This window comes from Desmodus rotundus, chromosome 7, assembly GCF_022682495.2.
Source record: "Desmodus rotundus isolate HL8 chromosome 7, HLdesRot8A.1, whole genome shotgun sequence".
Classification (NCBI taxonomy): domain Eukaryota; kingdom Metazoa; phylum Chordata; class Mammalia; order Chiroptera; family Phyllostomidae; genus Desmodus; species Desmodus rotundus.
The window spans coordinates 103,366,674-103,391,582 of record NC_071393.1 but is presented as its reverse complement, the minus strand read 5'-3'; the positions used below and the strand labels follow the sequence as shown (position 1 = coordinate 103,391,582).

Sequence of the window (24,909 nt, the reverse complement as noted above, 5' to 3'; positions counted from 1 at the left end):
AGGAAAGGGGGAGGGTCAAATGTTCTGAGTTTTCTGTTTTTTAATAACCAGGTTAAAATCAGTATCTTAAAAGGCACAGTTTGGGGTGGTAAAACTTTGGACCATTCACTATGAACACAGATGGCCTCTCTAGCACGGACTTAGACTAGACTCAGCAGGGGATCTCGGCATCAGAATCCCCTGGAAGCTTGTTAAATGAGACTGCGGGGCCCTGACCCCCAGCGTTACTGGCCTAGTAGATACCAGCTGGGGTTCAGGAGTTGCCGCGCCTAGCGTGTCGGTCTGTGGATCACACTTTGAGAGCCGCTGTTGTGGAGTTCTCCGTGCACCCTGTCCTAAATCTTATGGTTTAGCGCCGTCCTGCCAGCATCTAGAACAGCGCTCAGTAACCTAACAGGCACCGAATGAGTCTCTGACACATTAATAAATGAACAATTAACCCAAATAAAACCGTAACTAAAGCACATTCCCCCTGACTCCATTCAATCACCCATACAGTACTCGACAACCCATGACTCACAGGGAGGTGATGGCCAAACAAACACAACGGATCTGAGATTCTGGCAGCACCTCCTAAGTGGGGGTTCTGTCCCAGGCCGTTTCAAATCTTACATATCACACAGGCCTATTTGCTATGTTGACAGGATGCTCCGAATGTTTTATTCAGTGTGAGCCGCATGGTGAACAACTCCATCATCAGTGTTTCCACAGTATATTACAATCATTCATCCATCCAATATTACGTTACAGAGCTAAGGGCCATGCGGAATGCTAGTGCCTGGGGAAACAAGAAGGATGACTTCAGCCCCATGAGCTCACGGTCTAATGAGGAAAACAGACAGGTACACAGAAAAACAGTGGTAAATATTGTCTTAGAAGTAGCACATGGTGAATACAGACGTTAAATGGTAGGGTAGAAGCAACCAAGTAGAAGCAAAATGGTAGGGAGGCAACTCTGCCCAGGAGTTTCAAGGGAAAGCTTCACAGAAGCGACTTTTGAGATGGGTATTAAGAAATGAATACAGGAGGGGTGGTGAACACACAATACAATATACCGATGATGTACTATAGAACTGTGCCCCTGAAACCTATGTAATTCTATTAACCGATGTCAGCCCAGTAAGTTCAATTAAAAAGTTGAAAATAATAATAATAGAAGAGCCCTAGCCAGGTAGCTCAGTCAGTTACACTATCGCCTTGATACACGGAGGTTGTGTGTTCCATCCCCAGGTCAGGGCACATGTAAGAACCGATTAATGAACACATAAACAAGCGAAACAAACCAATGTTCCTCTCTTCCTCTCCCCTCCCCCGTCTCTAGAGCAATTAAAAAAAAATGAATAGAGGGTTTCCAGATCCATAAATGGGAGAAGAGCATCCAAACTAAAGTCTGGCGTGTATAAACACGCAGTGTTTGAAAATTAGTGAGAGTTGAGTATACAGGAAATCAAAGACAGCCAGGTTAGAGACTGACCAGGGGCAAAGCTAGAGAGGTAGGTTATGTAGAGAGCCAGTTGGTATGTGGCCCCTGGATGACAGACTTAAAAGAGCCACCTCACAGGACGTCTTCTCAGGGAAACCTTCTATAAACCCAAGGTGGGATGAACAGCCTCTGCCCTGGATTCCCATAGCACGCTCTATGTACTTTTTAAAAATATATATTTATTTAGTTTTAGAGAGGGGGGAAGGGAGGGAGAAAGAGAGGGAGAGAAACATCGTTGTGCATGTGTGAGAGATATATCAATTGTTTGCCTCTTGTATTCCCACAACTAGGGACCTGGCCCGAAACCCAGGCATGTGCCCTGATTGGGAATCGAACTGGTGACCTTCCAGTTGGTAGGCTGGTGCTCATCCACTAAGCCACACCAGCCAGGGCTCTTATGTACTTTTATCACAGTCATTACTTCATTAGATAGAAATTATCTGCTCGTGTTTTCAACTTTCCTGCTAGCCTATACACTCATCAAAGGCAGAAACTCTTATTTCATTTTGCAGTAGCACTTGGTCCGACATAGGGTAAACGATGAATAAATGTTTGCTGAATAGAGGGAGATGGAGGAGGTCTTTCTACGACAGCATGTGTAATGAGGGGTCTCCAGCTGGCCTGCTCAGCCCTACCTAAAGAGACCGACCAGGGGCAAAGCTAGAGAGGTAGGTTATGTAGAGAGCCAGGTTCTGCTTTCTTCTTCTCCCTCTCTTTCTTCTCTTCCATCATTCTACCAGGTTTCTGGGGACTTACCTTCCATCTTGAAGACTCTGAATTCCCCAAGATTTTGACAGGAGGTTTTATCCACAGTAGGTATATTAAAGGTAATAGCTGTTTTCATCCACTTCTTTGGATGTACCAAAAATGAAGAAGCAGGAAATCTAAGTGCTTCTGTGGTGTGGTGGAGAGTTGAGGGACAGGAGATTATTGAAGACCTGAGTGATTTAGCGTCTGAGTTCCAAGTGAGATGTAAGAAGCTGAAGAAAAGACATTCCCAGCCCCATATAAATGCAATCATCCTTTTTTGCTGCTCTTCATCCTGGTGCTGATTCATTATTGTAGCTCCACATGTAAGATGATTTCTGCCCTCATTTTAAACCCTAACTTTAAATGTGAATTGAATTGGTTAGTTACATTTCAGTCCAACTCATCTCCCTCTACCCACCTACTAAAGAAAAGGTCTATTTCAGTTATTTCCTAAGAAAGACAAGCTATCATAGAATCAGGACTGTAAGCAATATGTGTAAAATTTAATTTTCGTTTAGAACTGGATACAACCACATCAACAAAGCACTATTAGAAGTGCTTTGAAAAGCTCTAGCTTTCTACCGCCCTTTGCTTGTGGTGCCGCCCCGCGGAGTCACTGACTGCGCGGCTCTGGCGGTCTGGTTCCCGCGCTAGCCATCGGTATTCGGACTTCTTGCAACATTGACAACAAAGAACAGTCTGAACTTAATCAAGATTTGGATGATGTTGAAGAAGTTGAAGAAGCAACTGGTGAATAAACAACAATAAAAGCACATTCGCTGACTGTTCAGAGGACGCAAAACCCTCAGATTCTCACAGCTCTCCAACGAAGACTTGATGGCCTGGTTAGAAGCACCAACAGGACACACTGAGAGTTTGCCCGAGGGAGTTAAAAGGCGGGTGAGTGCTCTCAAAAATCGTCAAGTTAAATGCGCACAGATGGAAGCCAAGCTCTATAAGGAAGTTCATGATCTTGAGAGAAAGTATGCTTCTCTCCGTCAACCTTTATTTGATAAGTGATTCGAGATCATTAATGCAATGTATGAACCTATGGAAGAAGAATGTGAGTGGAAACCAGATGATGAAATTTCAGAGGAGCTGAAAGAAAAGGCTAAGATTGAAGATGAGAAAAAGGATGAAGAAAAAAAGACCCCAAGGGAATGCCTGAATTTTGGTTGACTATTTTTAAGAATGTTGACTTGCTCAGTGATATGTTTAGGAACATGATGAGCCTATTCTGAAGCACTTGAAAGATATTCAAGTGAAGTTCTCAGATGCTGGCCAGCCTATAAGCTTTGTTTTAGAATTTCACTTTGAACGCAATGAAAATTTTACAACTGAAGTGTTGACCAAGACATAGAGGATGAGGTCAGAACCAGATGATTCTGATCCCGTTTCTTTTGACGGACCAGAAATTATGGGTTTTACTGGGTGCCAGGTAGATTGGAAAAAAAGGGAAGAACGTCACTTTGAAAACCATTAAAAAGAAGCAGAAACACAAGGGATGTGGGACAGCTTGTACTGTGACCAAAACAGGTTCCGATGATAAAAAAAAAAATTTTTTTACCCCTCCTGAAGTTCCTGAGAGTGGCCATCTGGATGCTGCTGCTGAAGCTCCCCTTGCTGCAGACTTTGAAACTGGTCACTTTTTACGTGAGCGTATAATCCCAAGATCAGTGCTGTACTTTACTGGAGAAGCTATTGAAGATGATGGTAGTTATGATGAAGAGGGTGAAGAAGCAGCGGAGGAAGGAGGAGAAGATGAGGAGAATGACCCAGACTATGGCTCCAAGAAGGATCAAAACCCAGCAGAGTGCAAGCAGCAGTGAAGCAGGGTGGTCTACCTTCTGCTTCCCCGGAAAGGATGAATTTTCATCATTGGACAAGTTCATTTCAAGTTTTTTTGTTGTTGTTTGCTTGCTTGTTTTTGTTTTTGCAGCCTAAAAGTGCCCCCCCCCTACATCCCTAGATTTACTCCTTCATGAGTTGTATAATATTTCTGCTGTGTTTGCATGGGCAGTTCATTACACAGGGACGTCCAGCTAAGGGGACAAATGGAGGCTCAAATCCAGCCTGAATGCGGCACAATAAACTATGTACATGTGAACTAGAGACATGCAGAAGAGTCTGCCTTTTTAAATCCATGCAATAGTTTACATGGACCAGCGGTGGCCATCACTGGACCCTCCTTTTCTTCCTATGTCCCATTCTGTTTTGAAAGGATGGGCTGAGATCTCAGTGATGATGCTACCGTTACCATCTGTATCACATTTCTGGTACGCCATTTCCTTAGAAAATAGCCCTAAGGCATGATCTAAGGCTTTATTAAGAAGTATGATGCCAGGATATTAAAAGTGAGGGAAAAGGAGAAGTGAGGCAGAGAAAAAAGAAAAGTAGATAAAACGTGGTCCACTCTGAATTGACCACAGCATCATAACCCTGCAGCTTAGTGACGGGGGGGGGGGGGGGGGGGGGGGGGGAGGGGGGCGAGGGGGGGGGAATCCTCCAGGCAGGCTGCATGGAACTCCCTGCTGTTCCCCATCTCTCATTGGTTGAAGTTGCCCTGATGGGACCAATCCACTCCTTTAGCCTCTTCTCTTTCAATGCCATTCTCCCACTCTGCTGCCAGACCATCAGTCCTTCAAAGTGGATTTATTCTTGTATGTCCAGGGATAGTAAAGTTACCAAAAGGAATGGGGGAGGAAGAAGATGATACAATTTAGTAATCAGCTTTTCTCACTCATTCTCACTCACAGAAAAATATTCTCACTCATTCAAAACATATTCATTTGGCACTTAATATATCAGAAACACATAATTTACTTAAATGTCACCTCTTTTGTAAATTAATATTCCTTGTCTTAATAACTGCCTATAATGGGCATTTGTAATAGTCTGTGAAAATCCAAACTCAGGGCTTCCAATTTAAAATTGTTGTCAACAAACAGTATTGTTACTATTTGACAGTGAAATTGGGGATGCAGCCAAGAGTCAAAACCACTCAGGGAAATGCTCAGCAAAAATTCTGACTTTGAGACTTGTGCATTGTGTTGTTTAATTAGAAGGAAATCTTGAAATATACCTGATCTTGCAAAGTAATTCAGTCCACAAGATGGGTCAAGGGAGAGATTTCTCATATTTTTTACCAAGCGGTAATTGGGTAGGAGGGATATGGACTATTTTAATTTAATGAATTATTGCAGATTAAATATTTCGACAACCTGAAGTGAGCCCTTAAAAGAATATAAAAATATACAAAGATCCCCTCTGCTAAAACTGCAGTGGATGATGGAAGTCCTACTGTCTAATCTATAAAAATAAAACCCAAGTTTTCAGCTAATTTCGTTTTCTCAAACACAAAAAACAGTGCCACCCCAGTTAGATGCTTCAACATGCGCGTTAATTTCCACTCACAGCTGGGGCAATTAGAAAGTGTACTTAATGGAGTGTCATGCTAATTGTTTTCAGAGTTAACCAATTTCTTCATTTAATTGCCAATTGATTAACCTATTGAAATGTTAAGTGACTCAGTTTCCTTCCAGAGTAAACAGCAGCAGCATATGGTAGCGTCCTCAGCCAAAGGCAGCACTCATTTGCTTTGGAGTCAATGTGCTGGTATTTTTCTACACCTCCCTGAGCTTTTAATTAGATGAGGCAATGTTACATGTGTTTGTCTGCTGGAAAGGTTATCAGTGCTGAGGCTGACCTGCAGAGGCAAGGTTGAGTCTAGCAGCTTTAATAGGAAAGCTTTTCAGCTATGACTGTTGTACTTGATTGCATTGTGATGGTAATTAACTCAAGACTGCTTTCCTCCGTGTGTGTGTGTGTGTGTGTGTGTGGTGTCTTTCCTGTAGCACTAACTATGCAATGAGATGTTTCCTCTGACATATATATGCACTTATTACGCACTCATTGGATCTAATATGCATGCAAATAGTCAAGAATTTCTTTAGGCTAATGCCACACTCCTCAGATTGTGGTGCCATTAAATAAGTATGATGTCCGTGGCCTGCAGGACACCTTGCCTTGCAAAAAGCTAGCTCTCTTTAGTAGAATTTTGCTCCTTTACTTCCACGGTGTCTCATTCCAGCAGATCTTTACAACTGGAAAGTAAGACTAATTTTATTTTTTCAATGTAAGCACGTATGAGGCCGCGCAGAGTTGAGAGACAGACTTGGATTTGGAAGCATGGTTTTCAATGTTCCCATTAAAGATTACCACTGTGTTTTAGTGACCACATTAACATAAGGGCCTGGCGGTGAGCTATTAACTCAGTCTTCTCATCTCTTGAAGACTGTTTTCTGACTCTGGGTGCATGTTGCTTGCGTGTGTGGCTTTACTGTACCGCACTACTGTTTAATTATGAGCCAATCCACAACTGAGCCAGCATTATCATCCTTGATAATGTTGGTAGCAGGCAACAGAGACAAAATGATTACAAACCTATGTTGTGCTCAATAGTTCTTTAGAGGATTTCTCTCTAAATAGTTCTGGCTCATTCATGTTTGATTCAGCACATTTGTTCTTTTAAAAAAGCATAGATTAGAAGAGTTTCAGGGTGGGTTAATAACTCAGCTGAAAATGGCTGCTCGCATTGTAAAAGCTTGTTCCCCAGTTGCTCGGGGCTCTCTTCAGTTTTGCCGCTCTGCAGCTTCGGCCCAGTTGGTAAACAGCTTAAGTCCAGACATCTTTTCATCCTCTGAGCAGCAGATTGAAATAAAAATGCATATAAGTGGCGACTGACTGGCGCTGGCCTAACAATAGCCTGTAACATTATGCAAGGGTATTTACATAGGAATAAGGCCTTATTAAAGGAGATGGGGCAATTAATGGTGTGGCCGCACATATAAGGAAAGTTTGTCCAATCCTTTCCTCAATAAAGGTCTTTTGTAAAGTGCTATGGAAACTCAGAGGCCCCAAAGAGATTAAGGGGAGGACTTTTCTGGGACTTTGAAAATATATGTATACATATAATTGCAAGTTTCAATAAGCCAAATTATATTAAATAAATGCCCAGGAAAGAACATGGATTGTTTTGTTTTGATCATTTTGGGTAGTTTCTCTAACCCTGGAAAAAGGCCCTTACACGTGTTTTCAGCTCTCCTTGCCTGCCTTCTCCCCCACGCCTTGTTTTATTGAGTCGAAAATCAGTTCTGAGATAGACACATTTCTTAGTTACCTGTTTCCTTGTGGTCGAAATTGAAGCATCATCTTTAAAACATTTAAAAAGTTTTGCTGTACTTTTTATTTCAAGTAATGTTTGAACTGTGGGAGGAACATTTGCCCTGTGGTCAGGCCTAAGGAGAAAATCCTTGAGATTCTCAGGAGTGTCAGGCAGCTGGCTGGCAGGTTGCTAGTGAACAAGCACAAAAACAGGGAGGGGGGCCCAGAAGAAAATGCAAAGGGTGTGTCCTAGGAGAATCCGAAAACAGGAATTCAAACCCAGCCCTTGCTTAGGCTGCATATCTTAAGAGAATAAATATCCTGATAGTCCAGAAAAAAATTAAAACGTCAAATGCTTCAGGTATTTTCATCCCAATACATTGTCTTTGATTTTGGGGGGTGGGGTGGGGAGATAGGAAGTCCTCCCTACCCCACCCCCAGCCCTAGCCCACCGTCCGCAGCAGTAAAAGGCAGATCCGGGGTAGCTCTGTCACATGCTCTCATTCTTATCAGAGGCTCACCATCTGCTTCTGCCCTTGGCCAGATAGCATTGCTGTTATTATTACTTGGGATCAGAACACTTTCAGTAAAAGTATCATCAACATTCTAAGAATAAGAGAGAAAAATAACTCAAGCCCCCTTTTCACATTTGACGGCAAGCGAAAGCATTTACTGTCTTTTTTAAGTAAAGAGCTCCAGTTTTTTCCCTCTTTTTAAATGCTCCCTCTCCCTCGAAGGCCATTTTCCGAGAAAGCAGAACTCCGGCAGGGACTGATGGCTCAAGCTCCGTTCGCACTGGCTGGTGAAACTGTTCATACTTCCAAAGTTGCTTTTTATCCCATTTTCTCACGTACTTCGTTCACGAAATTCCTGCCCATATAGGAGGAGTGAAATAAAATCTTAATGTGATAACGAATAAGCTTTGGGTGCCTGTGTGTGTGTCATACAGAGAAAGTGATTTCAGCTGCAGCCCTGTCAAGCACACAGAAATCAATGCCTCATTCAGGACTATTGATCGGTACTAAATTAATTAGACTCCCAGGCTTATGGCAGTTGATAAGACAACTTGTTAATTTAGTCAATGATAGTGTTTTCCCTAAAGCAGTAAATACCCTCTTTTTTAGAAAAGGCATTTCTAGTACTTGTTGCCAGTTATTTTTACTGTTTTCATCTTTCTTGTTTTCTTTTTCTGGGAAGGGTGTAGTTAGGGGTAAGTGGGTTAGTTGGGGGCGGGGTCCAATAGGCAAGGGAGTGCTGTAAAAATGTATATGCTGAGGAGTCAGTCTGGAATATTCATTAATCCACTCCCATTACCTGTCCCCTAGCCTAATGTAATTTGGGAAGAAAAGAATGCAGGCAGATTGTAACCTGGGACCTGGATTTCCTATGGGGCTTTGGCCAAGTAAGGCTACTCCAGCCCTCCAGTGATGTTCATTTGGAAGGGGTCTACTTCCTAAACCTGCATTTAGCATTGACTGATACAGGTCGCTTTTGCTTTTCATTTAAACCTGCAACAGTGATGGTCATAGTCAACAACAAAGACTTCAGCCCCGTTGGTTATGCAAACTGTGAATGGAATGAAGGTATCCCAGAATGCCCTGAACATGGGGCAGTACTTCCTGCTGGCTTGGAAGGACAAAAGGACAAAGCCGGGGAGTGTAGGGGTCCCACCCACAGCTCTTGGAGGCAACAGTCTGCTATCAGCAGCACTCTAACCCTCTGAGAATGCTAATAAGCTAGTGAAGAGCTCAGCTTTCTCGCCATAATTCTATAGTGTGGTTGAGGACCCCATAGTGCTCACTAAATAAAGACAACTAATTGAGAATTTTTTGCACATTTTGCCCAGGGGACCTGTTGTTCATTCGATTCTTTGGGGAGAATGTACCCCTACTGACAAGAGGAACTGATTGTTTTGGCAGCCTCTTGTTACTCTTCCCCGGGTCTAAGACTGACTTTTGAAGTATGACAAAAATGTTTAATTTTGATTTTTTGAAAAAATTATGTTGCTGGGAATTATTTTAGATCTCAAAGAATAGGTGTTCCAGTGTTCATCTAAAAAAAAAAAAACCTGGCAGAGTTTTTTGAATTAAAGCCCTGTTTTTTTTTCTTTCTTTCTTTTTTTCTCTCTTAAATTGTATTTTCTGTGGTGAGGCCTACATTTTTGTGTCTGCAGGTGACACGTTGATTGAAACTAAAATTAATAAATCAGCTGAAAAGCTCACACCTACAGCTCACAGCAGGGACTGGAAAACACGTTTATAAAGGGAGCTTTATGCCCTCATATAAAGAAGGAATAAATTACAGAAGCACTTGTTGCCCTGGGATTTGATTTTGCTTTGCAATCTGGTATCTTATTTTTGGGAGCTTATTGTTAATCAACAGGTTCCTGGTTGCTTTTGCAGGTGACTTTGCTATTAATCTCTAACTTGACCCTTATAGCATATTAATAAGGAAGCTTCCAATTTTGGCTCTTATCTTCTGACCAAGGAATTAGTTTAAAAGGTGTACTTTTTACTCAATGGCTTGCAGTTAGCCATGTTGAGGACCAAATGCAAAGTAGCATTTTCTACAGCTTGTGTAGTATTAAGGAGTATTTTACTAACATATGTGTCTTACTGTGCTATTCTTCTCTCCTACACTTATTCCTTCACCATGGAGGGCAATTATGGAACTTACCAGTCTCTGTTCATTTTTTTAACAAAATAAAATTATATATAAATAACAAAATGATATCCTTTCTTATTAATGTGCACCCTCATTTTAATTAAACAATGTCCGTGTTCTTTGGAGGTGTGTTCAGAATTAAAATGTATGATTTGGGGAGGCAGAGATTCAACATTTCTCACCAGAGCCAGATTAATAAATGGCATTACGAGTGCAGGAATTTAACCATCACATTTCCCTTTAGAGTCTGAGGTAATTGGAAATGTTTAAGCTTGACAAAAGAAAGAAGTAAATGTACCTATGGGGGTTGTTTAGAAATATAAAGAAGAAATGAGGATTTAAGTCTTAAATTTGTAATTACCAGGGTCTCCAAAGCACATAATGGTGCAAAACAGCCGAGACTACCCCACATAGGGGAGGAACCGTTTTGTCGCAATCTGCAGATGTTTCAAAGGACATCCTCTGGCACAGCACTATGACTATTATTATTATTATTATTATTCATTTCCTTTCAAATCTTCTGGACATGCTGGTGCACACCTCAGGCATGTACGTAGTCTTTTTTCTAACCCTAAGTAGTATCAAGCTTGGGCTTTTCTTATTTTTCACTTTTTGAAATTAAGGGTTTGTGTCAACTGGGGCATATTTGATGTCACTGTCTACCTCACCTTTTCAGGCTAAGTCCTCAAGTATGTTCATTCTGTAGGTTAAGGTCAGTACCATCACCTCTTTCAGTAAGGCATTTTCCGGTTAGGTTTCAGGGGAGGAGATAAGTTCAAGGTATCTGTAGATGAGTTGAAAGCTAATCACAGGAACTATGGGAGCATAAGTATTAACAGAACCATCAGATTTAACATTATGTATGAAATATTTGTTTTTTGAAAAAGCCATCAGGGTTACCCTATGGTTGTGTTATTAGGCCTCTCCCACAGACGGGAGACAGCAGGAAATAGTACTGTCCTCTTCAAAGCGTAACCAAAGTTACCGGCTTAACTGGGCACTAGAATTACACTATGAAACTACTTCTTTTTACAGGAACAGGGTCATCAGCTCCAAAATCAGTGCTGTTACCTTGAATCTGGATCCTCATTTTAGATTGTTTTTGCTCAGGCCAAAAAGCTAGGAGAATGTTGGTAAGGCTGGCCCCCACCCACCTCCACCAACCACAAAAATAGTTAATTATGGACTCACTTATCTTTTTAAACTGAGAAAGAAAAACGCCCGTTATACACTGGACAGAAAGTTTATGCACCAGAGACACAAAATCAGCTGCTTTAGCTTCTTATGTGCAATGGGATAGTTGTCATGTGCAGTGCGGCAAAGGTTCCTGAAAGTGAGGAGCAGAGGAAAAGGAGACAGTAAACCTCACCTCAAATTTCCAGAAATTTGGCACTTGTAGTACACATTTCTAAAGGACAAAATGCCAGATACGTCCCAAAGTGCTGCAGACGGTGGATGCTGTGACATGGGCTCATAAAGGACAGTTACTATGAAAGAACTTTCTACTCCCCCAGCCTCCCCCTCAAGTGCTTCCAGCTAGGAAGGTTTTCAGCTCTTTCTGTCTTCTTACAACTTAGCAAGATTAGACATGTTTCTGCAATGCATATGCAGATTTCACCTCTTGTTACTTTCTCTAATGAGCGTTCACTTAATCAGTTTGACAGTAGCCTTTATCCCCCTCCCGGTTTTTTCCTTCACATCCACTAAGAAAGTTTTCAGAAAAAAAAATAGTGTTAACAGATTCAAGGAGGCGTTAGCAACATGAAATTGTAGGTGAATTGCAAGGCTTTACAATGACCCTCCTCTCCAGCCATCCCTCTGTCCAGCTCCTGAAAACAGGAAGCAGGTCTGCCAGTCTTTTAAAACAGCATGCATTCTAATAACCAAAGGGGAATGATTTTCCTTTTCTCCACAAGAATTGAAAAGAATTAGTTGTTATTTAACAAAACACTTAAGCATAGTCCTTTCTCATAGTCCCATACCCTCATCCTGCCAAAAGCACTTTTAGAAACTGTTACGAAAGAGACAATCTTGTTAGGAGATAAGAGGAACCAATTCACGTTGGCACTCCCCCATCAAATTTCCCAACAGAACATCCTATAATTTCGTGACAGTATTGAGCTTGTTAGGTACTTGGGAGTGGAAAACGCAGGAGTAGGGGCGGAGGCAGGTGCATTTCAATCTAACGTGTGGTTCAATCTTCCAGGGGAATGGGGGATGAAACCCAAATCCTACGAGTTGTTAGTCATATTCTCAACTCAACTTCAACCTGGACCTGTGACTAAGAAATCGATGTGACATATGTCAACATGTGGCCCAGCTGCTGGGATGTAGCGGTTCCTCAAAAAAAAAAATTTTTTTTTAACGTGAGATCTCTCGCCTGCAGGCAGCCAGTTTTCAGCCCCTATACAGCTTCTGAGAAGCTTTCTTTACCACTCATTGGGCTGTTTCTCCTTCCAATTCTCTCTGGCTATCTCCCCCTAAACTCCTGTCCTTCATCTTAGCCAGTTTTGTAACACACCCACCTGACTCCCTTTCACTCTACTAGAGCCAGAAAAATCACCCTAAAGGAAGGAGAGGTGCGGGGGGGAGGAGGGAAAGACCACCAGTACCTCCCTTCCCCCCTGTTCTGTGTTTGGTAGATCTAGTTTTGCCTTTCCTGATAACCCATAGTACCTTTCTCCCCAACACCTATCCACCAAGTCCTACCAACAGCCAATTGTTCACCTTTTACATTCAAATTAAATAATAAGTTTGGTTTTTAAGACAATCAGAGTCTGGTCTCTATTCAGAAGTTTAAGTCAAGCTTGTTAGGTCCCTGACAAATCTTTCTTTTCCTGACTGTTTTGATTTAGTAGGTCTTGGGATGGGAATCCATACAACTGGCTGCCTACCTTCTCTAGTGTGAGTGCCTGTTCTTCTTGGCAAGCGAGTCCGCTCTAACCACAGGGAGAGGGGGCCTTCTGCTGGGATTCCTCTGAGCTCTGGGACTGGGCAAGACTTTCGAGTCCGCAGCCCGGCTTCAACCACGATCTCTCGAGTGCGAGGGGCTGCACTGACATCTTGGAGAACTCGAACTGAGTAGATCCACAGCCTGAGTCTGCATTACATTATCTGAACCCCTTGCTTCCAGTCAAAATGCAGAATGACAGGCCTCATCCCAAGACCTATTGAACCAAAATCTGCATTTCAACAAATTCCCCAGGTGATTCATATGCGCATTTCTCTAATCACCTGGGGATTTTGAGAAGGGAGGGATACAGAGTACGCTTGTGGGTTCTTTCAATTCATCTTCTGTCTCCTAATCACAATCCCTAGTGGGTTGGAGGGGAAAGAGGAAGAGTGGGGATTATGTTCCCTTGTTACTAACATGGTTTTCTAATTGCAGAATTTAAAAATTACTTTAGCACATACACAATTAAACATAGATGGTAAGTCCCTATTTTTTTAAGAAACAATTTGAAGTTTTATCTACATTTTCTCTCCTTTATTTTACAAAAGCACCCTGAAACACCCTCTACTGTATTGGACTTTTTGATTTAGTGAACTAGTGGTCTAGTGAACTAGCATTTTAGCCCCGATTTCTATTTTTGCTTAAGATTGGCTTATATGTAGGCTTCGTTCTTGAAAACTTTACTGTTTCCTTGAGTTTCTAGAATACTGGAGGGGCGTTTCTGGCCCCTGCAGCCGAGCATGCTCCTGGCAGAGGTTTAGCCATCCTTTTGCCAACACCTGACAGCCCCGCCCCCTGTCCCTGAGCTGAAGGGCGGCAAGTGAGCGCAGTAAGTGGAAAGAGCACATCCCGAGGGCAGAGACCTGGATTCACAAAGCTGGTTGCCCCATACAGAATGCCTGTGACCTTTGGCAGGCGATTTAATGTTTCTTGGGTTCAGGATCCCGCTGTGAAAGGGAGATGATAACGTGAAAGGTTGTTGGGTTGATTGAAGAATTTCAGAAACACCTCCTGCAAAGCGGGAGGTTGGTAATGGGGGTTCCCTTCCTCTTGTGCTTTCCTGGCCAGGCCTCTGAAGAGCTAATCGAGAAAGAAGCTTGGCCGTCTCGCCCCAAAGCAAAGGCCCTCTAACTTAAAAATGAGTTTATTTGGAGGTAGGTGAGAATCCAGTCTTCTCGGGTTGATGATTATAAATAGTCCCAGCTTATTAAACACCTACGTTGTGACTGTGACATTTGGCAAGTGCTTTAACCTTCCTGAACCACTCACCCTGCTCTGTGAAATGGAGATTATAATGCCTAATAGGATTGTTGAGGTTGGTTAAAGAGGTCGCTTTACATTCATTATCTCACTGAGTCCTCCCAACAGCCCAGAGAAACAGGCCTCATTTGGCCCCATTTTATGGCTGAGGACACTGAGGTCCAGATGTCAGGTATTTCACTCAGGGTCACGCAGCTGATACGGGAGATAGGTTTTAAGTCTCCTTCTCTCTAATCCAAAATCTATGTGCTCTGCAATGTACCTCCTGTGCCTTAGGGAGACTGATAAGCGAAAGGGAAACCAGATAGTGGGAAATACTTTAGTGTTTGCCACTCCTTAATAGCATTCCAGTTCACATTGCAGGAAGGACAGCGATTCTAAAACTTCTCCTCTTTTGTAATCTGCAAAAAAAAAAAAAAAAAAACTAGCATAAAGAAAGGAGAAATTTTCCCCTAAATGGTTTCAATTTTGGCAGATAATACAGCAGTTCTTTCACCTCTGAAGGATTATTAAGTTGGTGTCCAGACATGAGAAGCAGCAAGATTTGGTTCTTTACTCTGCCTTCGAATAGAGTCAGGTCTTCAAGTTCCAGAAAAGGACAATCTTCATCAAAGGTCGTCATGCCTGGAGGCAGATGGTGCTCAGATTTATGGTGATGCTGTTAACTAAGGTGAGTTGACTCCAAAGCTACACCCTCATTAGTGAGAAGGTGAGTCATACCAATTCAAAAAGAAGGGGCTTGAGGAATGACAGGAAACCAAAGTGCATGGCTTGGGGACCAGTTGAGGGAGAGGCAGAAAGGATGGGTAGGAGAAGGGAGGCAAAGGGTTGTACAAAGAGAACCAGGTGCTTTTAAAAGCAGCACAGATCATCAAAACTCAGCCTGTGATGCTGAACCAGCATCGCACATTTGCACAGGCAGCCAGCATCAGCATTGCATCCGAACAGGTGGAAAATGCATTTCCTGGGCAGTCTCTTAACTGGGTGGGTAGCTGCAGCCTATGAAAAATGCTTGTGTCTACAAATAGTGTGCTCACACAGAAAAATTCCTGAAAATCTAACATGGAATTAGACTTGATAATGAGTGCATTGCAGGTGAAAATAGGTCTCTTCCCCTTTGCATTTGGGGCAGGCAGGCTTGTGGGTAAAATGACCCTCACTCTAGTTAGGCGGGCCCTTCAGAACCCCAGCAATTGTCGGTTTCCCTGTTCCTTACTATTATTTCCTAGAACTGTAGGGTGGGATGTGCCTGTAGAATAATGTCAAATTAAAGACAGTCTTCAAAACAGATAACAATCATTATTTGCTGTGAATTAGTGCTATTGAAGTGCCATGTTTTACATGAAGTGCAAGAGAAATATTTTGATTTACCTGTAATGTAATAGTGTTACGGTTAATGGTGAGAGGAGCTGCATTTTGTAACCTTTTGATTCTTTTTTTAATGAAAGAAATTTGCTAAGATAAGCAACTTCCTTCTCCCATATTCAGGACCTTTCTGCTCTTAGCCGTGTATTTCTTGCTCGGCAGAAGTGCCAGGGGCTGGGGACGTCTGCTTCATTAATGAAGGGAGGTGTAACTTGAGAGACTGATGAAACCGATATAGCTTTCCAACTCACATAGTTTGAAATCCTAATATGTCTGATATCTATAGTAAAATACAAACATCCTTTTCTGTTTACAGGTAAGAGAAAGCCAAAGATCTTTTCCTAATACAGTTCTAAGCACAGCAATATCACTGCTCCAGGCTAATCAGCAGAGCATTTCTGTGTTAAGGAACAATTGCCAGAAAAGTTCAATCTCTTGGAAGCTGAACCTTGAAAAGAAGAACACCTAAAAGACTCCCAAATGTTTGGGGCTTGTGTGTTCTTGCTGAGGTTTTCTCCTCTCCTTCAAATTTCTTTTTCTATGAGCCTTGTCCCAATAAGCCCCCCTGGACTGGTAACTCCCTAATCTGTCTGCCTCCTGGTTTTATTAGATGGACACCAAGCGATAATGTAAAACTTAAAAAAAAAAATGGCCAGGTTTGTTTTTGTAACTGTCAGCGATGTTTTGGCTATTTTGAGAATGTAGGACAGGGTTAAGGATTAGGACCAGCCTTCTCTTTTCTGTGTGTCAGAGCCGCTTAGCAGTAATTAATCAGGACATTAGGTTTTGTACTCCTGGTTCAGGTCATTTGCCTACGAGCTGCTCGAGCCTTTTACAAAGGCGTACTGCATATGTTTCTGGGTACCTTTTTGAGAGAAGATTTAAATTGGCCAGATGAATAATACTTCGTTACAAGTGTTTTGCCCTAGGCGAAAAGGTTTTCTTCATATTATCATAGCCTGAAGCTGCAGTCCTCAAGCTTGATGTGACTGGTGTTACACTGTCACATGGCAGTGATGTAAGGACAGGCCTCTCTGTGTCAGACAAATCTGGATTTAGGGGAATTATAGCAGATGTTGCAAAATGGCAACAGTTTAGCAAGTTCCTTTTATCCCACTGTTGGGAGGCAGGACCACTAAGTGTACCAGACAGAAAAGAATGTTTTCTTTGATCCTTTACACTCTAGGGTAGGGACTTCCCCAGTTAGAGAACATCGTTAATGATATAGTTATACAGTCACTGATGGATCAGAATACAGAATAAGGGTTGGCTTTTTTTTTTTTTTTCTTTTTGTATTTGGTTTGATTGAGCTTAGTATTTTTGGTCATTTACATTATGGGCTTCAGCAACCCTCTAAGGTTTTATTCTTAGTAAAGAGAGCCTACTTCCCTGGAAGAAACTGAATAACGAAAACAAAAACCAACCTGTGCAAAAAATATTTTAACCTTGGCAATCTTATACAGCAGTTATTCTAATATTCTCATTCTAATGGGTCTTAACGAGTATGTCCAAGCGTGTTGGATAACAGGGTGCACCGCATTGTCGGGGTTCATACAAGTCTTACTTTCTTAAAAGAAAAGGCGGTTTTCAAAAGCTTTGGATTCCTCTGATCTAGATTCTTTTCTATTGCATTCTAATAAAATTAATTCACACACATGATCAAGATGACTAGGCAGATGCCAGTGACGTGGAGACAAAAACAAACACAAAAGCCCTTCCCTGATAGAAGTGACTCCAGGTCGGGTTTGTGGGAACTGTGTTTCGCTGTGGTTTGGATGCATTTCTGGGACCATCTCTGAGTCTTAGACCTTTTTTTTTTTTTTCTCCAGGAAATGTAGCATCAAATATCACTACAGCCTGTTGTTGATAGCACTTCATCACATACCTGCCAAAGACAGCACGTGCGCGCACAGGAGGGGCAACAAGGAATAATTTCCCGGTAGGTAAAGATTTCCAGTGATTATTAAAACACACATGCATAATGAACTTGCTCTTTTTTATGCAAATGTTTATTGATCATTTCCATTGGAGCATTAGACAGTGAAATGTGTGCAAACATTTAGGCAATTTCTTTAAAAGGCTTCTATTTTTACAAAGAGTACTTTTTAAAAATTTGAAATACCTTTATTTGCAAATTGGGATTGCTGCTGGAGGCTCCTGAAATGATGAGCATATCCTCATTTTTCAGTTTTCAATTAAAACAAAGAAAAAAAGTATAAACACGAGGTGCATTTAGAGAGCACCCGTGTAGGTAGCTACATTTTGTGTATCTTTTGAAGATATCAAAGGTAAAAGCAAACACAAGCAAACTGAGAGAAGACAGTCACTCATGCCACATCCTTCTTTATAAAATACTATTTGATTATTTTTGCGCTTTCCACCTATTTTACCGCTGTTCGACCTAGAGAGAGGATTTGCTTATGAAGTGCAAGGACAGAGAATATTGAGGAAGATCTTGAATTTTCCCATTGGAATAATAGATATTAGACGGAAGTGGAGTATAATTACATACGTTGCTATTCCTTTAATAAGATAAACATATATTCTCAAAATACATGTGCTAGAGATACATGTAAAACTCACCTGTAAGAAGTTCCATAAAACCTGGCACTAAGAGCTTTAAAAATGGAAGCTTCCTTAAAAATGGCTCAGCCCTAACTTTGAATTTAAGACTATATGATAAAATGCACGAATTTTTGGACATCATTCATCGAAACCCCTGATTGCTGATTGTTTGCTGATTGAACCCTTCCCTATGGTTTAAATTAACCCCTTAATCATGGAAAGCCAGGTCAGGGACACATTTCACATTGGGTTACAAAGACAGCCTGATGATTGGGCTAAGCTTTGGGCACATATATTGGTGTTTCTGTAGGCAGTAGACGCAGGGTGGGGGGGACTGAAAGTGACTTTCTGAAACCTGCTGTGTTTAAGAGTCTAAGAGGCTGTCAAAAATGTTTCCAATAAGAGGTTTTGTTTTTTTCTTCCCTTCCCCCCCCCGAAATGTCTACCCTAGCTATCTCAAAAAAGACCAGAAAATGCCTATCTTTCTCAGAAATCCCAGTTCAACTCTCAAGCATCCTGGCGACAGACAGTAATTCCCACACATCCGTAGCTCACTCTAAGAACAATTTGGAAGGGTTTGCAGCGTGGCAGTAGCATCTGTTGTTTTACTGTTCAATAATTCACAGTTAGCTGGAGTAGGAAATGCAAACAATCCTTTTTCATATTTGCATACTTGGAATTTGGCTTTTCGATTCATGATTGTTCCCATTAGCTTTGAAAATTCACGTTCCTGTCTAGTTGCATGTTTTGCTTGAGTGAGCTCAAATTATGCTCTTGACTCAAATATTATTACAAGTGTAAATACTTTGGAGATGTAAGTGTCTGCCGCTGATTTGGGGGTGTTTGTTTTATTGATTTTCATCTGGCGAGTTTAATATATGAGCAAACTTTTCACGGAGGGTGTGGGGCATTTGTTTGAACACTCCTGGAGTAATTGGAAATGCAACAATTGTTTAAAAAGTGGCATTGTCCATGAAAAGATTTAGTGAGGGATGAAGAAATTTCTTGAACCTAAAGACCTAATCTGGTGATCCAATTCTCCCCACTGTGTCCATTCCCGTGAAACTCCATTTACTTGCCCCTATCCATCACTAGCTCCCCGCATCCTACCTAGCCAATCCTCTAGGTTTCCCACATTGTCTCCTCTTTTGTCTTTTCAGTCTAAACAGAAGAACAACAGATAGGGTTCTGAAGGGCAGGGAGCATCAGGAGCTGCAGGAGAATGGCTGAGATGAGGGTCAGAGTCCTGCCCCTACTGCCAACAGTTACTGCGGTTTGTGCTGCCCGGCTGAACAGTGTTCAAAGGCTTTGCTGGGCTTTGTTCCACTGTGTAGGGATTAGGCCTGGCGGTCTGAGAATTTGCCTTCTAATTAAAAAGGATAAAAGATAGAAGTAGCATTAGACTAAAACAGAGCAGTGATACTTCACAGGCTGATTTTTTTTTAAAGTCACAAGACAACGCTGGAAGTTGTCAGGGTATTTTATTTCTTTAGTATTCCACTCAAATTAAAAAGAGAAAACTTTGGAAACTCTTCCCAGCTGTTGTGCGTGGCGCAGGGAAGTCTAATTGCATCTAAAATATCTGCTGTTTACAGCGAGGCTGCTTTGGTGCGGGATTGGCAGTCAGCATCAGAGAATGAAGCTGCTCCCAGAGCCACCTTCCTCTTTTGCAAATGCTGGCAAGAAATTAATTCTACCAAAAATGAATTCTGCTTTTCACTCCACCCCAGTGTGCCTGGCTCTCAGGCCTCCCAATGCCTACCCTACCTAGTCTCTTTTCAAGGATCAATCATTCCTTTCATCTCCTTGCAGCTGTAGACACTATCTGAACCAGGTGTGAAATGCAATTAAGAAATGACTCTGACCTCACAGTCTTGTTTTTTCTTTATAGCAATCTGATGGAGGGCAATTTTGAATCTTTCCCATCACTACTGCTCATGTTTGGTGACGGTGCATGTGATGCTGTGCCTACACTTGTTAAGAAAGAAGCCATGCCCAGACCCAGGGGCAGACTAGCAGCATCAGAGCTGATGATGCACCCCAGCAAACCGAGCCTGCCTGCCACCCACTCACCCTTTGCGCCCTGTGTAAAGAACTGTATGCTAACAGGAGAGACGCAGCTGACACTTGTTGAATGTAACAAGCGGCTGGGAGTGATTGATTGGCCAAACACTCCGCAGACGGGTTCTACCCACTCCATCACAGGGAGGAAACTGAGGTGAGAATTTCTGTTAGAAACGCTGATGAGATTATATAAATTAGTGGAGGTGGGGTTTTTTGGGGGGGTGGGGGGAGGAAGGGAGGGAAGAGTTTTGTGGAGGACTCCAGCGCTTTCAGAGCCACTGAGCTCAGACCGCACACAAGTATAAAGGAATGCTCCCTCGCTCCCACACGGCTCATGTTACGTCATGAGGCCAAAAGACTGAAATTCTTATTTTCCACCTTTTTTTTCTGTTTCCAATCAGCCCAGCATAAACAAATAAATCTCCCTTAGAAAAGAGATGTTTGTTAAGTATGAGATTATGAGGCTAATCTGTATATTTCTGAGACACATAAGTACACTTGTGTTTGCTGTTTTTAAAAATCTGTATTTTTTTTTGCTGGTTTTATCAAATTGAGCAAGTTATCAGTGAGCTACATCGGGCATAAATGGAAACATGGCGACCCTGGGGAGGACACAGCGCCATGTGACCAGCCAGCCTATCATTCGGGGGGCTAAGTCTATGAATAATGTGAATATTGTTTTCATCACAAGACAGAATTCAGTCTTTCTGATTTTCTAAACTTCAGCTTTTTTTTTTTTTTTCGTTTAAGGCCTCAATGGAATTAATATGCCAGTGGCTCTATTTTAAAAATGTATGAATTACATTATCAAACTATATGAAATATTTAAGAAATAATGCTTGTGGAATAATCCATATTGATTTCAATCATCACCTTTGCACGACAGAATAAAAAGGTTCCGTGCAGTTCTGAGCTCAGGGACGGCCGTGGCAATGTTGTTAAGTTTCAGTCCCTTCTTTTATTTTTGTCTTTTTGAGATGGCCATTCCCCCTGCTGGTTTTCCAAATGTAGCAAACCTGGGTCTGCTAGTTCCACTCTAAAGAAAACAAAGGTAGCAATCTGACTTAGACCTGGAGGAATATCAGTACAAATGACAACAGTAGCAGGTAGTGGTGAGTCAACATTTGTTTCCAGCCCCGAACTCTCTTCAGCGGCTAAAATGGGTCAGCCAGAAATACAAAGCCAAACCATTTTAAGAATGTAATTCACAATATTTTGGCTTCTATTTTTCACTAGCTTCTGAGTAACGTATTATATAAGAAAGAGGTCTTTGTTGTGTTTATAATACATGTATAACCTGGTGGGAAGCCGAATAAAAAATGTATATTATTTGCATAACTTGAACTAAAGAACCTAGTGCATTATTGGGTCTTGAATGTCTTAAATTTAAGTGAGCTGGCTTAAGAGTAATATTACTCTATTACAGTTCTGTAATTCATATAATGAAATCATACAGCTAAAAAATTTAAGGTTTTACCAATGATAAGTGGAACCTGATTTCTGAGTTCCTTTTTGATGAAAACAGTAATTTATAAACTGGCACATGTGCGCCCCTTTTTGTTTGCTGACAATGAAAGGCTGTTGCATTTGTATTCTTTCATCTGCTCTCCCCTCCGTGGCTTTGGGAGAAGCCCATGGAGCCTAATGGTGCAGGCACCAAGGACGGAAACCTCCTAGAAAATCCGGGGATCTACTTCCCCAACAGACCCATTGGAATGTCTGGGTCCCTGTGCGGCTTTCTGCGCCCTGACGCGCCCCCACCCCAGCCTGGGCTTCCTTCCAGTCTGCCATTCGAGCAAGTCATGCTGGACCGAAGCTCCGGCATTGCCACTCTGGCTTCCATACATGGAAAATCGTGAGACTTCGCCTCCCGTGGGTGGCGATAGTCATCGTTAAATCTTACTGGTGAGGGATGTTTTCCTTTAGTAGAAACATAAGCCCATGGCAATGTTCCCTCTCCCATCTAGGAAATGAGCGTGTGCTTTTAAAATAGCTGAAGTTACATAATGTTTGTACAAAGCGAACAGGATCTTAAATGCTTCTAATGGTTCTATCATAGAAGTGCACATTTTTGCCTGGCTGAGTGTCCTTACAGCTGAAGAGAGATTATTCTTATCTATCTATATTTAGAAATAAAGGACATAGTGTATAACCAGATGTTGGAACGCTCCCTTCTTGCTAGACCAAATACATACGATTATTTTATATTAACTATTTTACTTCACAATTACTAAAATATTTCTTGAAAGGACCTAGGAATGGCTGAACTAGCAAACTAATAGAGTAAAAAATAAAGGAAATGATCAGATGCACAGAAACAAAGAGAAATTGTTTAAGATAGTACACATTTGGAGTATATATTCATATCTATTATCAAATAAATTCAAATGTCGAATACAAACTACATTGTCTTTTACTAATTTAATTAATTTTTTAAAAAACTTTAAAACTGGCTGATAGCGTGGTTCTCCTTCCTGAAAACATGGCATTGCATGTTGTAATAATAGTTAACTCTGTAATCTAAATAACTCTACTGCAAAAGCAATAACTGTCTTTAATCTTAATTTTTAAAAGCAAGGTCTGAAATGTATCAGCTCGATTGGAATCATCCTTTCAAAAGATTAAAACCATCACCATAGTTCTACAAATGGCATCCTAAAATAAAGATTCTTCTGGTTGACTTTCTGTTTTTTGTTTTGGTTTTTTTTTTGGAAAAAGGGGTTTGGAGGCGGGGAGGGTTTGGAGAGGAGGTGTTGGCTTGAGAAATAGACTTGGATGAGTTGCAAGCTCTGCAAACAGATTTCTTTACCCGCAAGCCAGGCTGGAGCGCATCCCCCGACTGCTATTCTGAGCCACCTTGCCCAGCTGAGAAGGCTGCCATCCCTAGGACGCATATGAGCTGGACGCTTCCTCACTGGCCTGTCTCAGGACTTCTGTCAGCCTCAGGTCTCTCCGAAGCAGGAAAATTCCAGTTCTGCCTGTCTGTGTTTTGGTGATATGGGCTACTGTCTACCTGTGTGGGGCCAAGATCACAAAACTCGCCTTCCTTGGCAATACGATTTGGATTGGAACCAAGGTCAGAAGGTAAATAGCCAGTGCTTTATCCTCTCAGCCAAGCCCTTGATAAGGGCTGCTCTTTGATGTTGAGAATGATAGTTGGCTTTTTCAGAACTTATATCCAAAACAGTAATACATAATGCATTGGCTTCTGTTATACAGCCGCTGACACATAGTTGAAGGTTAATTTAAAGATTACTTAATGACAAGAGTTACTTTTAAATTAATCAACTGCTTCAGAAAGCAAAAGTGATCCTCCACTAACAAAAAATAGAAATTGCAAGCAAATAGACCTACAGTTTTCAACTTCTGCCCCCAAACTCATGACATTTCTTTATTTTAATACAAGCCAGCAGCAGGATGGTAGAATCCCTCTTACTCATGGTGCCTCTTTCTCCAAGGTCTCATTATTCATACAGTACGCAGTGCCCCTCCCACAAGGTGTAAAGAGTTCTGCACTCATGCGTAGAATGACTATATCTGCTGTATTGGTGATAAATGGCTTCCAAACTGGTGCCTAATTGCAGTGAAAAGCTGTTCCCCCTTTTTACTTCCTTTGGTTCTGAAGATCATGTCTCTTCTTTGCTCACCTGAGCATCATAAACATAAAGTATATAATGCATTTGCTTTTCACAGGTTTGCGTTAAGGCACTCGACCAGGTATGTGTAATACCCACACATTCTGCAGTTTTTCCTTGATAAAATCATTACTTCATCTGGGCATCCTGGTGACCTGATTCTTGTTTCTCCTGTGGCACCTGGTTTGTTGAGCCACACCCTGGGAGCGAGCAATCAGAAGGCTAAAGTTAATGGGAGGTGGGAGGTTACATCAAAATGAGTTGGAGCAGCTGTGACTTAACATTAGTTGTTGGCTTGAAAGCCCCGCTCTTTGACCCGTACACTCTGAGCGACCACCGCCCTCCTCTGGAAAACAAGGCCCTAGAATGGCATATCCTGTTTTTATTAAACATGAGGGTTAAGGGGGTGGGGAGAAAATGCAGCCAACTGTCATCGAACACCAATAAAACAAGTAAAAAAGAAATTAAGTAAATAAACATGAGGGTTTCAAAAGCGCAGACTATAAAGCCCAACTGCCTGGGTTCAAGTCTTTTACTGACTTTGTGATGAGGGGCAACCTAACCTTTCTGGGGCAGTTTCCTCATCTGAAAAATGGGAACAGGGATAGCCCCTTCTCTCTACGCATGGCCCACAGACATGGACAACGGTGGGGGGATTGCCTGAGAGAGTGGGGGCGCTGGGTGGAAGGGGGCAACAGGAGAAAAACTGGGACAATTATAATAGCATAAACAATAAAATACAATTTTTAAAGCAGTCCCCTCTCTCAAAGTGAGGTTGGAAGGATTAGATGAACTGGTATGTAACAACTCTTAGAATAGCACCTGGTTGACACGTTCAAGGCTTCTCGTCTCGCTTTCTTCTGTTGGTGCTAAGTGTCCCAGTGCCCATCTTCTTAAGCTTTATCCCTGTACTTTTTAGTGGCATCAGTGCACCACTCAGTTTGCTCTGCGGGGATATGTCTTCTTTCGCCAAATAGCCCTTCCACTAGCAATCTGAAAGAAGACGC

General features: G+C 41.8%; 1 long non-coding RNA gene and 1 pseudogene across 2 annotated transcripts; both read left to right on the top strand.

The window, feature by feature from the left end:
* The first annotated feature begins 2,991 nt into the window (after nucleotides 1–2,991).
* LOC112310978 (nucleosome assembly protein 1-like 1 pseudogene) lies at nucleotides 2,992–4,062 on the top strand (annotated as a pseudogene).
* A 10,318-nt stretch (nucleotides 4,063–14,380) lies between these two features.
* LOC123480543 (uncharacterized) lies at nucleotides 14,381–20,476 on the top strand. 2 transcript variants are annotated; one of them, XR_008427388.1, is made up of 4 exons: nucleotides 14,381–14,445; nucleotides 14,749–14,943; nucleotides 17,468–17,577; nucleotides 20,095–20,476. It is a non-coding gene; the product is annotated as an uncharacterized lncRNA (long non-coding RNA). The 2 variants fall into 2 exon arrangements; XR_006656595.3 differs by lacking the exon at nucleotides 14,381–14,445 and having other exon boundaries at nucleotides 14,663–14,943.
* The last annotated feature ends 4,433 nt before the right edge of the window (nucleotides 20,477–24,909 follow it).